The sequence below is a fragment of the Vidua chalybeata genome, chromosome 3 (genome assembly GCF_026979565.1).
Source record: "Vidua chalybeata isolate OUT-0048 chromosome 3, bVidCha1 merged haplotype, whole genome shotgun sequence".
Lineage (NCBI taxonomy): Eukaryota > Metazoa > Chordata > Aves > Passeriformes > Viduidae > Vidua > Vidua chalybeata.
This window is the reverse complement of record NC_071532.1, coordinates 110,341,213-110,353,213: the sequence shown is the minus strand read 5'-3', so window position 1 is coordinate 110,353,213 and position 12,001 is coordinate 110,341,213.

Genomic DNA, 12,001 nt, shown 5'->3' with positions numbered 1-12,001 from the left:
TCAGGAGCTCTGCATTCCTGCAGGGAAGAGAAGTTGAACCCAGGGAAGTGAAGAGAGGAGATCATCTGGGTTATCCAGAGGGAAATCCGGGGGCTGGGATCCCTGTCTGGCAGCCCCCTCCCCACACTCTGTATTTCAGCCAGGCCTGGTGGCTTTCCTGCCCCTCTGCAGGGAGGTTGTGTCTATTTTAGGGAACATCAGCTGACATTTGCCCTTCTTCTGGAGCCTCAGGCCAGACAAATGCCCTCCAGGCTATTTCTGGCTTCGTACCATAATGGTATGTGATCCTAAATTCCCCGTGGGACTGAGCACCATGCTGGGGCTGAGGGGCAGGGAGGGGTCAGCTCCTGGAACAAACCCAGGCATTTCAGGATGACTGGGATGACACAGAGCAGCTCAGAGCTGGCACACACAGCTGTGGAGATGCAATTCAAAAGACATCTATGCCTCAGCAGCACCATTGTGGAAGCTAAGTCTGGAGTGGGCATTGCTCAGCCAGGGAAGAAAGTTGTTTCCTGTCCTTGTTTCTGCAACTATGAGCAGTTTTGGATGTTTTCCTACCCCTAAGTCCTTGTGCACCCTCCTGGAGCTCCTGAGAAGGTGCAGCACACAATGAACAAGTTAATGTTCACTTTTGAGGAGATTAAAACTTTCTAACAAAAAATACAAACAGTCTTTTGCCCTCGCCCCCCATTTCAATATGGGTGCCCAGAGTGGAAAAAGCCTTGGGTACAGGACAATATTTCTTCTGAGCTCAAGCAGAGCTTTGATATCCCAGTTTGGGTAAGACAAGGCTCCAGAGAGACCTGAGAGCTCCTTCCAGTGCCTAAAGGAGAAGGTGCTCCAGGAGAGCTGGAGAGGGACTTGGGACAAGAGCCTGGAAGGATAGGGCAAGAGGGAATGCCTTCCCACTTCCAGCGCGCAGGGTTAGATGGGATATTGGGAAGGAATTGTTCCCTGTGAGGGTGGGGAGGCCCTGGCACAGGGTGCCCAGAGAAGCTGTGGCTGCCCCTGCATCCCTGGAAGTGTCCAAGGCCAGGTTGGACAGGGCTTGGAGTAACCTGAGATAGTGGAAGATGTCCCTGCCCATGGCAGGGGGTGGAACTGGATGCTCTCAAAGTTCCCCTCCAACCCAAACCATTCCATGATTCCACAATTCTCTGAACTCTTCCGCAGATGAATGTGAAATTGAATGGAAAACTGGGCTGGGATGGGAATGCATCCTCAGGAACTTCCCTGAAGAGCTTTGGACCAATCCTAAAAAAGAGGAGGCTCTTGGCAGGGCACATTTGGCTCCAAGGACACTGATCGTTTTTTGGCACGGCAGGGGCATTGCTGCCAGGGTGATGTCACCACACCTGTGTGATGCAACAGATCACACACCTCTCCAGCCTGTCCTCTATTCCACGTTAAAGATCTGTCACCAGCAGAGCTGTTGCAAAAAGGATGAGTCAGAGGAGAGAAAGTAAAGTCCAGAGTTCATCCTCCTTGAGCCAACCTGGCCCCAAAGTCCCCAGATTTGATGCATTTTTAAAGCTCTTCTTCCTGGACCCTTGTGATGCTGAGAGGCTTATAGGAGGTTTAGGAAAAATCCTTACCTTTCTAATCCTAGTAATTTTAAGGGAAAATTGGTCTTCTAGAAATGAATATGAACCGTGTGAGCTCCAAAATCTGCAATTATTTTTTTAAGACAGTTGAGTTTAAATATTTTATCACTATTTTATTTATAATAATTATTTATCTTACTATAATGCTTAATTTAGTGGGATTAGCTTTTCACTATATCCGCAGCAATATTCCTTTGGTAAATACAGGAATTACACCACAATTGCTCAGATACAGCTTGCCAGCATGTCCTAAATTGTGATAAACTGCTAAAATGACATTTTTTGTTAGGGTGTCTTGTAGGGAACGCATTATAGAGTGCCTGAGTGTGTTTGGCTGCACGCAAACACCACCCCAAGGATGCTGTTTCATGGGATAAGTGGTTTACTGAGCTCCAGATCTAGGGAAACTTGGTTTGGTGGGGATTTGTGATTGATGTAGGTGTCTAATATTGAAAAAAAATATGTTCCTTTTTCCTGTGTCCAGCCCCATTCTAGGGGGCACACATGTGCTTCCACACTTTTCCCAGTTGCATGTGCCTTTGGGGAAGGTAAAAGGAGGAAAGGTCTATAAATTGCTCATTTATTTTTTTCATGTGTTTTTTCCATGGTTAGGTGTGGTTTAAGCAGGTCTGAAGTTGAGGCAGGGGAAGAGATGTCACACTTGGCCTTGTTGGAGGAAAATATACTTTGGAAACTGGGGATGACCCCAATTCCTCCACAATCTTTCCTCCACCTGAAGGTAGTATGGAAGCTGACACACAAAACAAATAAAAATAATTCCCAATTGGATCAGAGCTGAATTTGCCAGAACTGAGAGCAGCAGGAGGAGGAAGAGGGGTCAGTGAGGTGCAGATCCTGCTCATCCAAGCCCAGGACAGCTGATCACTGAAATAGAGAATGGAATATTAGCATTAAGGTGGGAACAAACTTCCAAGATCATCAAGTCCAACCTTTGACTGGATCCCATCATTCCCACTAAACCTCATTGTGACGAATATTTTGGCTCCCCCCACCACCTCTCTTCTCACTTCTCCATGAATTTTTCCACCTCCATGGAAGGCAGAGGCCTTGCAACCTACCCATCCCTGGGCACGTAGGCCTGGCAGTGACCCCAGGGCCTCAGCTGGCAGGAGACTGAGGCCATCAGGGTCAGCATTCCATGGGAATGGTGGCACCTCAATCCCTGGGGATACCCCACAGCCCTCTCGGACAAGGTGTCTATGCAAGGACCTGGGGAGCTCTCGGAGGTTTTGGTTCTCCAGAGGTTACAGCCATGGTGTGAAGGCGGTTGTGATGGAGGAGGGCTGTGCACAGGAGGAAAAAGGCATTGTTGGGCTGGGATCCATGGAGGGACTGCAGTCCACAGTTCCCAAGCTGTTGGCTGGAGGCAAATACAAGAAATTGTAATTTAATTATAAAAAACCACGTGAAAATAGTAGAACCATAAAATGGTTTGTGTTGGAAGAGATCTTAAAGATCATCTTGTTCCACCCCCTGCCATGGGCAGGGACACCTTCCACTGTCCCAGGTTACTCCAAACTCCAATGTCCAACCCGGCCTTGGACACTTCCAGGGATCCAGGGGCAGCCACAGCTTCTCTGGCCAACCTGTGCCAGGGCCTCACCACCCTCAGAGCCAGGAATTCCCTCCCAATATCCCATCTACCCCTGCCCTCTGTCAGTTTGAAAAGCCTTACTTCAGTTTTCAGCCCTGATTCAGACTCTGAATGCAGTGGTGATGATGATGATGATGATGCAGTGACAACAGAGCCGCTCACACTGAGCTCAAAGCCTGGATGCTCTTCCAACACTGTTCCATTACTGCCAAGAAGATCCCACTCATGGCTCTGGCTGATGCTTTTTATGATGGCTTTTTTTCCATGGCTGGGGATCAGATATTTGCTGGGCTGGAGGCTTGTGCCTCTCTCCTGCCAGTTCCCAAATCCCTCCCCATGGCAGCCACCTGCCACTCCACCAGAAGCTGCCTCTCCATCTCTTCCAGGACATTTGGAGCCAGACACAGCTTTACTTGTCTGGCCAGGGCAGGGGTCTCCACCTGCTGAGGTGCCTTTTGAAGTGGAAAGTTTCATTTAAGGCTTAACTTGTCCTCTCCCCAGAAGCCATTGAATAAGTGGTGCTGGTTTGGCCGGGAGGCTGGAGCGGAGGTGGTGGAGGTTGCTGTGCTCGGGCATAGAAGATGCAGCACAAATTTGGGGTGTGCTTGGGGCCAGCAGCACTGCTGGGGTGGGAGAAGTCTTTGGAAAGAAAATGCTCCAAGGGCTGGAGGCCCTCTGCTCTGGAGCCAGGCTGGGAGAACTGGGGGTGTTCACCTGGAGAAGAGAAGGATCCAGGGAGACCTCAGAGCCCCTTCCAGAGCCTAAAGGGGCTCCAGGAGAGCTGGAGAGGGACTGGGGACAAGGGATGGAGGGACAGGACACAGGAAATGGCTTTAAGTTGAAAGAGGACAAAGCTAGATGGGATACTGGGAAGGAATTCTTGGCTGTGAGGGTGGTGAGGCCCTGGCACAGGTTGCCCAGAGAAGCTGTGGCTGCCCCTGGATCCCTGGAAGTGTCCAAGACCAGGCTGGATGGGGCTTGGAGCATCCTGGGATAGAGGAAGGTGTCCCTGCCCATGGCAGGGGGTGGAACTGGGTCGTTTTTAAGTTCCCTTCCAACACAACCTGTTCTGGGATTCTATGAAAAGTTTTTTCCATGTCCGAGCTTGGTGTCAGAGAAACACCTGACCCAGGATTCTTCTTTAAACTCAAAGATGCTGCTCAAAGAATGATTTTGAAGAAGTGGGGAGGTGGAGGATTCTCCATCCTCACACATTGAGCCCAGGCCAAAAAGCTGCTTCGCTTTATCACATCCTCTCTCCCCTGCAGCCTGGATTTTGAGGACCTTGTGCAGAATGATGTCAGCAGGGGCCGATGATTCAAAACTCCCTCAGTACTGGATTTTGTTTGGACATTTAAATGTTTTGTATTTTCACAGGAAAATGATACTTATGCACAATTGGGATACACTCATTTATGTGAAAGCAGCTGTCCCCTCCCCAAAATTGTTATTATTTTAATGGAATCACAGAATCATGGAATCATAGACTAAGCAGGAGGAATGGAAGACAGGAAGAGAGGGAGAGAGAGTTTGAAAGAGCTTCTTGAAATAAATCTCAATTAATTCCCAATAATGGGAATGGGAAGTGGTGGGATGGGAACCAAATCTCTCCCAAGAGGGTGAAGTTCAGGCAGGGACCAGAGCCAGGTGTTCTGCTGGGACAGGATACATGGGACCAGCATTGCTTTTAATTTTTTTTTTTTCCTAAAGGTCTTGAAAATTGGCCATTCCCTTTTTTTGCCCCCCAGTCTCCCATGCTATAGGTATTTTACAGCCTTCTTCCCATGGAAATGAAGAATTACATGCCTGAGTTTTATTCCATTTGTCCATCAGCCCTTCCCTAGCAATGTTTGCATCCCAGGATTTACTTCACTGAGAGTCAGAGAAACAAAAAAATGCCAAATATATGGAAAATTTGAGGCGGGAGCAGCTGGAGGGAGTGAGAGAGATGCCCTGGGGTGAGCTGAACCCCATATCAGACACAAGAGAAGCCCCACCCTGGCACAGGTGGCTCCCAAGTCTCTCTCCCACTCGTGGTTACTTTCAGCCCAAAATGTGGGCTCGTCTTGCCATCTGCTGGTGTTATCTGGAGCCTGTCAGAGGAGCAGGACCGGGGGACAGAGGACATCCAGGACAAGGACAAGGGGAGGACTGAGCCCTTTATTGTTGTTGAGATCCCCAGAGGGGACAAGCCTGGTCAGGAAGAGACCAAGCACTGCTTTGCAAGGTAATATTTTGTTTTCCAGAAGGATTTCCTTGCTCCTGGAGCTACTAATTCCTCTTTAAATGTGTTTATCCCCACGATGCATGTCCCCCTCCTAAATATCCTTCAGGGTGCCTTCCCTGGACCCCAGGCTCGGCTCAGGGATGTTCCCTCCTCTGCCTCATCGCTGCTGCTGCTCTCCTGGTTCCACCTTTCTCAGCACAGACATCCCAAGGATGAGCTGCAGGTGGCCTGCCATGGGTTTTTGGGGAGTTAGGAGGCCATGGAACCCATCCCAGGATATGGGATGGACACCAAGGCTTGGAGAAGCAAAAGGATCTGTCCCACGTGAAAGCACAGACGCACTGGGAGGAGATGGACATGGGTGGCTCTCGCTGTAGGCCTGGGGGAAGTGTCCCAAAAATGCAAAGCCATGCTTGGCACGGTGCTGGCGGTGTTTTGATTTGGTCCAACATGTTTAACAGGGTTTTTTGGAGGAGGCTTTGGAAGCACATTGCACCCTGTTATTCCTTCAGAAACTTCAGTGGGTGAACCATCTCCACAATTGGATTTTGGGGACACTTGAGGCACTCAGAGGTTTTGTTCGTGCCCCTGGCCTGGACCTGATGGGTAAAAAGCAATCCCAGTGCTTTCCCCACCAGCTTTTAGAGGATGGCTGGACCAGTGAAAGGAGTCAGGAGAGGGAGCCAGAGCCTCAGCTGAGAGCTGTGAGAGCTGCAGGGAACAGCTCCCACCGCTGCAGGGACAGCCCAAATTACACAAGCACCCCTTTGGAGCCGGTCCCAGCCACATTTGAGGATGTTCAGAGCATGTCAGGGCCCTAATTTTTGGAGACTGTCCTTGTTTCATAGAATCACAGCTTGGAAAAGCTCTAAGATCCTTGATTCCAGCTGTTTTGGCTGGGATAGAGTTAATTTTCTTCCTAGTGGCTGGCAGAATGGTTAAATCAGGATGGAGACACATCCCAGAGTAGTCAGGACAATAATTTTAAGCCCTGTGTGAGTTTTGCCGGGTATTTTAACTGCATGGAGTGCTCTGGGCTGTGGCTGGGATGTCCCTTTGTCCCCTCTCCTGTGGCATGAGGAACCTACATTCCATTTTTACCTGCCTCAACAAATGCCAATCCCTCTGTTTTGGTGAGTCCACCCAGAAGTTCAGCCGATGGGAAATGCATCCAAGGATGGGTTACATTCACAATTTAGCAAAATGCACCCCATGTGCTGTTTTAACTTCAGCTTCCGGCTTTTTCCTTTCAGTTTTCCTTCCCTCTGAATTTAAGGGATGCTCAGGAAGATGAGGCAGCCCCTGTCTCAAGGATAGGAAGAGAGATGCATTTCTGGCTATATGGATACTCCAACCCCAACCCCATGAATAAAACCCCATTCTAACAAATTCAAAATCTTACCCAGGGCAGAGAAAAGTGCAGAGCTGAGTGTGGGAAGAGGTGGTGAATGGCACTTGTGTCTTTTTTTGAGAGAAAACCTGGAGCTTGGTGGCTTTAAACCCAGAGAGAGGCAGGATCCTGCCACCTTCACTTGTCAGTGAAGCAGGAGGAAGGATGGGGAGCCTGAATTTGGTGCCTGGCCCTGGAAATGCAGAGGTGACAGAGCTGCATCCCACTTATTCCCCGTGATTTGGCCACCCTGACTCCGGGTGCTTCAGGCACTGAACGAGCCCTGTCCTGCCACTCGTCTCCAGCTCCATTTCAGCTCCCTGAATTATTGATGGCTCTGATGCAGGAGTTTATAATTAGCTCCCCAGACCTTCTCCCTGTGGGCTGGAGCTAGGAACACGCTTTCCTTTTCCAGTGGTTTTGCTCAGAGCTGAGCAGATTGAGGAGGGAGGAGGGGAGTAAGGGATGGATGGGGACCTTGGGGGACATTGAGGATGGTTTTGAGTGCATGGGGCGATTTAAGAGTGGCCACCTTCAGGGAAAGGGGTCTAGGAAAAGCCTGGACCGTCTGAGGCATCTTAAACCCAACTTGAACAGCGTGGAAGCTGTGACAGGAGCTGGGAGAAGCCAAAGGATCTTCGTGTCACTTTTAGGGACCCCCTCAGCCACAGTGCTCATGGATTTACAGGTCAGGGGGAGAAAAACGCTGAGCCCTGGCTGCTCAGAGAAAGCCAGACTTCATCTGGAGGGGACAAAGAGCTGTGTTTGTGTGTGTCTGGATATAGAAAATGATGGGTTAGAGGCACAGCTGGGCAGCAAAGGGGCAGTTCAGTATCTCAAAGCTCTTCTTTAAGAGCCATTCATAGCCTAAAAATGGCTCCAGTGATTTCTATGAGGCCTGGGCGCAGTAGCCCTCATTCCTTGAAACCCCAAGTCCCAGTCAAAACAGGAGCACAAATTCCCTGGAGTTCTGAGGTCGGAGGGACCAGCCCTTAAATTTAAGTTAATGAATTGCTTTGTGATTACCAGGCAGTTTGAGCTGAGTTTAACCCAGTCTGAGCTGCAGCAAAGAGTGGCACCTGCAGAGTGCCTTGGCTCCCAGAAGTCTAATTCTGAATTAGTCATGCTGGGGATATTTTGTTTATGCATTTATAACACTTCCCTGGAAGTGTCCAGGTTGGACACTGGAGTTTGGAGCAACTTGGGATGGTGGAAGATGTCTCTGCCCATGGCGGGGGGGGGCACTGGATGATCTTTAAGGTCCCTTCCAACCCAAACCATTCCATGAGAGGCTTGGCCAAGGACTGCTGGAGACCAAAGGCCCTCTCCAGCCTGAGGTCTCCCTTTTTTCACTGGTGGAAACACCATGGCACTATGCCAGTGGGAAAAAAAACTGTCAGGTAAAGGAGGGCAGGATGTTTTTGGTAGCCAGATGAACTGTGAGATTGAGTCTGAGGACAGACATCTCCCCCCGACCTCAGCTGAGCGCTGCACGGAGCCCCCTGCGAGCCCTGCCTGGAGAATCCACGGAGCAGGGAGGAGAGCCAGGGCCAGCAGCAGGGAGGACTCACAGTAAGATTTGTGCTGCCAATGCTCTTGTGGGTCTGGGGGTGATCAAAGCCCTGCCAGGAGAGCTCCCATTCCCACATCCTTGCTCCAAGGTGGAGTCATAGAATCACAGAGCAGTTTGGGTTGGGAGAGGTGTTAAAAACCAGCTCATTCCAACCACGTGCCTTGGGCCAGGGGCACCTTCCACTACCCCAGGCTGCTCAAAGCCAACTAAACCTGGCAAATATTTCGCTGGGCTACTTTAAAAAATGGATGGAGATTAAAGAATTCCCTTTCTTGGATGAGGCAGGCACTTCACCTATCAGCAGGACTCTTCTTCCAGGGAGATGCAGCAAGTCAAAGGGAATAAAGACAGGGAATGATCACATCTCAACAAGAAGGAGATGAGCTGTCTTCAGTCCCAGAAAGTCTTGGCCTTCCCCAGCATGGTGACAGGGGCTCTGCCTTGGAGAAAAGCTGGTGCTGGGGTCAGCCCGGGCAGCACTGAGGGCCACTCTTGCCTGTTCCAGGCCTGTTCTCCACTTTCCTTGGGGATTCCAGCATCAAGATCTGGCTTGAAACAGCAGCAACCAGGCTCAAGCAAGAAACTGCATCTATTTATAGGGTATCTGCATAGTTCAGGGCATAGCTGACCCCTGGCTGACCCTTGTATCCCATTCACAGGACAGGCTGAGCAGGGGACAAGTCACTTTTCCCCCCAGCACCACCAAGAGCCCATCCTGCCCCAATACCAACCCCTTGGACACCCCTCACTCTGCCCTTGGAGGTCTCACTAATCCCTGCTTGCTTCAAGATGTACATTAAATATACATATTTAAGCACATTCCCTGGAAATTGTCCCTTTTTTGAGAAACCTGGCATTGTTAAAGAGTTGATTTAGTTTCAGTGGCACGGGAAGGGCTGCAGGCAGGCTCAGGGCCATGCTCCTGTTCTGCACCTGCTCACCCCCAGCTTTGGGCAGAGCTTTGGCCAGGGTGAATCCCACTGACCCAAACACCCACTGTACCTGTGCACAAGGGGGTGGTGGGCTGAAAATAATGGGCTTTTTTGGGGAAAAGGAGGATTTTCCTGATGACACCTGCAGGGTTTGGATGGAGATGGAGAATTCTGGTAAAACCTGTGGCTACCCCATCCCTGGAGGTGTCCAAGGCCAGGTTAGACAGGGCTTGGAGCACCCTGGGATAGTGGAAGGTGTCTGTGCCCATGGCAGGGGTGGAATTGGATGATCTTTAGGTCCCTTCCAACCCAAACCATTCTGTGATCCTCTCTCCACATCACGAGCATCATCCTGGGGTGAAAAGACAGAGATAAGGATGTGCAGCCTTGGAACCAAGCAGGGCTAAAGAGGATTCTTCAGCCTGTGGCACAGGAAACCCAGGGCAGCTGGGGCAGAAGGTGACGGCCACTGTGTGGGTGTGGTACTTGAGACCCTCACATGGATGTTGGCAGCTTGGATTCATGTGTAATTTCTGCTCCCTCAGGGCAGGGAAATAATTGGAAAAACCTCTCAAGGCACTTTGCAGATCTCTTTATCTGCATTTCTGAAGGGCTCAGCGAGCCTGCTAACCCACATCCTTCCACCCAGCCAGGCAAAAACCCAGTGCTGAGTGGATAAGGGAGCAGAGGGGGAGACTGAAGTTCAGGGCACAGGTCATGGGAGCCCATAATAAATAAACAAGGCTTGTTTAGGAGATGATTTATGCTGCACTAACATTGTCCCCAGTCTCCCACTCATCACTGCGAGCTAATTACCCTTCCTGGAGCCATCAGACTTCCCTTTGCATTTCCATACACTGTGCAAAGGCCTGGACGTGACCTGGCAGCTGGGGGCTGGGGCTGACCTTTCTGTTTCGGTTTCTTTCAGCTTTCCTGCCGTAATTGGTGCTGCAATTTCACGCTAATGAACTGTGTCCTGCCCTCTGAGGAGCTCTGGGTGCCTGCCACGCTTCCTTCAGAGAGCGTGGGGTTGGTAGGAGGTGAAGTCCCACATAAATCTTATATAAAGCTCTGTGCAAACGGAGTGGGACTTGTTACTGTGTTTGTGTCAGCAGAGAGGGCTCCTGGAGGCTGGGAGATGGATGTCCTGGACCATGGACATCTCCAGCTGGGTTGTGACACTTCCTCACATGGTTTTGGTCCCACTGCTTACAAATAAAGGGGTTTTGCCTCAAATCTTGAAGGGAAGGACGGTGGAGACTCGTTTCCCATGGCTGGTCTGTGTGGCCTCTCAGATGTGGAGCTCCCTTTGCCAAGCCAGGCTCTCACAGAGTCACAGCGTGGCTTGGGTTGGAAGGGGCCTTTAGGGGTCATTTATTCCAACACCCTGCCATGAGCAGGGAGACCTGCATCGAGATCAGGACCTGCCTGAGGACACATTTTATGATGGAGAGCAGCAATCCTCGCTCTCTTTGCCCTTTAACTCGGTCGAAGCCCAAGGCTCCTTGGGCCACATTTGCCGTGTGGTGTCACGGTGGGGAAGGTGGGTCCCTGGGCAGGAAAGGGTTTGTTTCATGCCAGACTTACTCCAGATGGCATCAGTAGTTCAAATTCCCTCCCCAAATCCATATCACTGGAAAAGGTCCCCTTTTCTGACCTTAACAACACCCTACAGCTCCTAAAAGCTTAATTTCCACCAACCCACCATTCTCCCAGGGCCAAAGACTCCTGAAGCTTGCAGGAAATACAAAATCCAAGGATCTTTTGTGTGTCCGCATCTGAAAGGAGTTGATTTTGGGTTCTGGAGGCTGAGGGTGGATGCAGAGTCTGACTGGATGAGAGGAGAGCCTGCACCAACCTGGAGAACATCCTTGCTAACCCCAGGGATTTCAGCAGAGGACATTTGGGGATTGTAAATATAATCCCAACCTCATCTTAGCTCCAGTGCAAAAATCTACTTAGAGCAGGACATGGGCAGATGGAAATCAGGTGGATGGGGACACGGATGGGACTGGTTTCCTTTGTGGGAAACCAGGAGGAGGCACAGGGGTCTCTGGAGTTGCATGAACTGATCTCACAATTCTCAGGAAAAAGCTGGAGCCAAGCACAGCTGAGAGCATTCAGATGTCTCGTTTGGGAGGAATTATCCCTATAAAGACAAACCACAAAGCCTTGTTAATAGGAACAGACCAGGCAAGGCACAAAGAGCTGGAGAATGGATTGCAGAGAATCGTGAAATCATGGAATGGTTTGGATTTGAAGGGATGACCCTTTTAAAGGTGATCCAGCCCAAAAGCCCTGCCATGGGCAGGGGCACCTTCCAGGTTGTTCTGAGCCCTGTCCAACCTGGCTTTGGACACTTCCAGGGATGGAGCAGCCACAGCTTCTCACTTTTGTCAGTGTTTTACAACACTCATTGTAAAAAAAATATCTCTCTTTATCTAATCTTTTCTAAATCAACCCTTCTTCAGCTTAAACCCATCACCCCTTGTTCTGTCACAACAGGAGGAGGCAAAGCTAAAATATCCTTCACCAAGAAGGATTTGGCTGTGCCTCAAAATATTCCTGAATTTATCTGTTGTTTCCTTCTGCTCATTCACCAGCACTGAATTTCACTGCCACAAAATAATGCGGCATCCCAACCATTTCATATCAGC